The sequence below is a fragment of the Oncorhynchus kisutch genome, linkage group LG26, assembly GCF_002021735.2.
Source record: "Oncorhynchus kisutch isolate 150728-3 linkage group LG26, Okis_V2, whole genome shotgun sequence".
Classification (NCBI taxonomy): Eukaryota; Metazoa; Chordata; class Actinopteri; order Salmoniformes; family Salmonidae; genus Oncorhynchus; species Oncorhynchus kisutch.
The window spans coordinates 45143856-45148667 of NC_034199.2; positions in this window are offsets into that span (position 1 = coordinate 45143856).

Below are 4812 nucleotides of genomic sequence, written 5' to 3' on the forward strand. Positions count from 1 at the left end.
TCTTAATTAATAGAGACAGTAGATCTAGCTGGTCTGTCATATATAATAGGACAGTAGATCTAGCTGGTCGTCATAATATAATAGAGACAGTATATCTAGCGTGGTCTGTCATAATATAATAGAGACAGTAGATCTAGCTGGTCTGTCATAATATAAAGAAAGTAGATCTAGCTGGTCTGTCCATTATAATAGACAGTAGATCTAGCTGGTCTGCATCATAATATAATATAGACAGGAGATCTAGCTGGTCTTTCATATTATAATAGAGACAGTAGCTAGCTGGTCTGTCATAATATTATAGAGACAGTAGATCTAGCTGGTCTGTCATAATATTAAACAGACTTTAGATCTAGCTGGTCTGTCATATTATTAGAGACGTAGATCTAGCTGGTCTGTCATAATATAATAGAGACAGTAGATCTAGCTGGTCTGTCATAATATAATAGAGACAGTAGATCTAGCTGGTCTGTCATATTTATAATAGAACAGTAGATCTAGCTGGTCTGTCATATATAATAGAACAGTAGATCTAGCTGGTCTGTCATAATATAATAGAGACAGTAGATCTAGCTGGTCTGTCATATCTCATAATATAACAAAGCGTAGATCTCTGGTCTGTCCATTATAATAGAGACAGTAGATCTAGCTGGTCTGTCATAATATAATAGAGACAGTAGATCTAGCTGGTCTGTCATAATATAATAGAGACAGTAGATCTAGCTGGTCTGTCATTATAATAGAGACAGTACTAGCTGGTCTGTCATAATATTATAGAGACAGTAGATCTAGCTGGTCTGTCATAATATAATAGAGACAGTAGATCTAGCTGGTCTGTCATAATATAATAGAGACAGTAGATCTAGCTGGTCTGTCATAATAATAGAGACAGTAGATCTAGCTGGTCTGTCATAATATAATAGAGACAGTAGATCTAGCTGGTCTGTCATATTATAATAAGACAGTAGATCTAGCTGGTCTGTCATATTATAATAGAGACAGTAGATTCTAGCTGGTCTGTCATAATTATAAGACAGTAGATCTAGCTGGTCTGTCATAATATAATAAGACAGTAGATCTAGCTGGTCTGTCATATAAATAGAGACAGTAGATCTAGCTGGTCTGTCATAATATAATAGAGACAGTAGATCTAGCTGGTCTGTCATTTATAATAGAGACATAGTATCTAGCTGGTGTCCATAATATAATAGAGACAGTAGATCTAGCTGGTCTGTCATAATATTATAGAGACAGTAGATCTAGCTGGTCTGTCATAATATAATAGAGACAGTAGATCTAGCTGGTCTGTCATAATATAATAGAGACAGTAGATCTAGCTGGTCTGTCATAATATAATAGAGACAGTAGATCTAGCTGGTCTGTCATAATATAATAGAGACAGTAGATCTAGCTGGTCTGTCATAATATAATAGAGACAGTAGATCTAGCTGGTCTGTCATATTATAATAGAGACAGTAGATCTAGCTGGTCTGTCATAATATAATAGAGACAGTAGATCTAGCTGGTCTGTCATATATAATAAAGACAGTAGATCTAGCTGGTCTGTCATATATAATAGAGACAGTAGATCTAGCTGGTCTGTCATAATATAATAGAGACAGTAGATCTAGCTGGTCTGTCATAATATAATAGAGACAGTAGATCTAGCTGGTCTGTCATAATATAATAGAGACAGTAGATCTAGCTGGTCTGTCATAATATAATAGAGACAGTAGATCTAGCTGGTCTGTCATAATATAATAGAGACAGTAGATCTAGCTGGTCTGTCATATTATATAGAGACAGTAGATCTAGCTGGTCTGTCATAATATAATAGAGACAGTAGATCTAGCTGGTCTGTCATAATAAATAGAGACAGTAGATCTAGCTGGTCTGTCATAATATAATAAGAAGTAGATCTAGCTGGTCTGTCATAATATAATAGAGACAGTAGATCTAGCTGGTCTGTCATAATATAATAGAGACAGTAGATCTAGCTGGTCTGTCATAATATAATAGAGACAGTAGATCTAGCTGGTCTGTCATATTATAATAGAGACAGTAGATCTAGCTGGTCTGTCATAATATAATAGAGACAGTATCTAGCTGGTCTGTCATAATATAATAGAGACAGTAGATCTAGCTGGTCTGTCATAATATAAGAGACAGTAGATCTAGCTGGTCTGTCATAATATATAGAGACAGTAGATCTAGCTGGTCTGTCATAATTAATAGAGACAGTAGATCTAGCTGGTCTGTCATATTATAATAGAGACAGTAGATCTAGCTGGTCTGTCATAATATAATAGAGACAGTAGATCTAGCTGGTCTGTCATAATATAATAGACAGTAGATCTAGCTGGTCTGTCATAATATATAGAGAGTAGATCTAGCTGGTCTGTCATAATATTAAGAGACAGTAGATCTAGCTGGTCTGTCATAATATAATAGAGACAGTAGATCTAGCTGGTCTGTCATATTAAGATAGAGATCTAGCTCTGGTCTGTCATAATATAATAGAGACAGTAGATCTAGCTGGTCTGTCATAATATAATAGAGACAGTAGATCTAGCTGGTCTGTCATAATATAATAGAGACAGTATCTAGCTGGTCTGTCATAATATAATAGAGACAGTAGATCTAGCTGGTCTGTCATAATATATAGAGACAGTAGATCTAGCTGGTCTGTCATATTATAATAGAGACAGTAGATCTAGCTGGTCTGTCATATTAATAGAGACAGTAGATCTAGCTGGTCTGTCATAATATAATAGAGACAGTAGATCTAGCTGGTCTGTCATAATATAATAGAGACAGTAGATCTAGCTGGTCTGTCATAATATAATAGAGACAGTAGATCTAGCTGGTCTGTCATTATATAGAGACAGTAGATCTAGCTGGTCTGTCATATTATAATAGAGACAGTAGATCTAGCTGGTCTGTCATAATATAATAGAGACAGTAGATCTAGCTGGTCTGTCATAATATAAAAGACAGTAGATCTAGCTGGTCTGTCATATTATAATAGAGACAGTAGATCTAGCTGGTCTGTCATAATATAATAGAGACAGTAGATCTAGCTGGTCTGTCATAATATAATAGAGACAGTAGATCTAGCTGGTCTGTCATATTATAATAGAGACAGTAGATCCTGGTCTGTCATAATATAATAGAGACAGTAGATCTAGCTGGTCTGTCATAATATAATAGAGACAGTAGATCTAGCTGGTCTGTCATAATATATAGAGACAGTAGATCTAGCTGGTCTGTCATAATATAATAGAGACAGTAGATCTAGCTGGTCTGTCATAATATAATAGAGACAGTAGATCTAGCTGGTCTGTCATAATATAATAGAGACAGTAGATCTAGCTGGTCTGTCATATTATAATAGAGACAGTAGATCTAGCTGGTCTGTCATATTAATAGAGACAGTAGATCTAGCTGGTCTGTCATAATATAATAGAGACAGTAGATCTAGCTGGTCTAGATCTAGCTGGTCTGTCAATATAATAGAGACAGTAGATCTAGCTGGTCTGTCATAATAAATAGAGACAGTAGATCTAGCTGGTCTGTCATAATATAATAGAGACAGTAGATCTAGCTGGTCTGTCATAATATAATAGAGACAGTAGATCTAGCTGGTCTGTCATAATATAATAGAGACAGTAGATCTAGCTGGTCTGTCATATATAATAGAGACAGTAGATCTAGCTGGTCTGTCATAATATAATAGAGACAGTAGATCTAGCTGGTCTGTCAAGTTATAATAGAGACAGTAGATCTAGCTGGTCTGTCATAATTATAGAGACAGTAGATCTAGCTGGTCTGTCATATTAATAGAGACAGTAGATCTAGCTGGTCTGTCATAATATAATAGAGACAGAGATCTAGCTGGTCTGTCATATTATAATAGAGACAGTAGATCTAGCTGGTCTGTCATAATATAATAGAGACAGTAGATCTAGCTGGTGGTCTGTCAATTAAATAGAGACAGTAGATCTAGCTGGTCTGTCATAATATTAGAGACAGTAGATCTAGCTGGTCTGTCATTATAATAGAGACAGTAGATCTAGCTGGTCTGTCATAATATAATAGAGACAGTAGATCTAGCTGGTCTGTCATAATATAATAGAGACAGTAGATCTAGCTGGTCTGTCATAATATAATAGAGACAGTAGATCTAGCTGGTCTGTCATATATAATAGAGACAGTAGATCTAGCTGGTCTGTCATAATATAATAGAGACAGTAGATCTAGCTGGTCTGTCATATTATAATAGAGACAGTAGATCTAGCTGGTCTGTCATAATATAAAGAGACAGTAGATCTAGCTGGTCTGTCATATTATAATAGAGACAGTAGATCTAGCTGGTCTGTCATAATATAATAGACAGTAGATCTAGCTGGTCTGTCATAATATAATAGAGACAGTAGATCTAGCTGGTCTGTCATATTATAATAGAGACAGTAGATCTAGCTGGTCTGTCATAATATTAAGAGACAGTAGATCTAGCTGGTCTGTCATAATGTATAGAGACAGTAGATTTAGCTGGTCTGTCATATATATAGAGACAGTAGATCTAGCTGGTCTGTCATAATATAATAGAGACAGTAGATCTAGCTGGTCTGTCATAATATAATAGAGACAGTAGATCTAGCTGGTCTGTCATAATATAATGAGACAGTAGATCTAGCTGGTCTGTCATAATATATAGAGACAGTAGATCTAGCTGGTCTGTCATAATTAATAGAGACAGTAGATCTAGCTGGTCTGTCATAATATAATAAGACAGTAATATCAGTGTCTAGATCT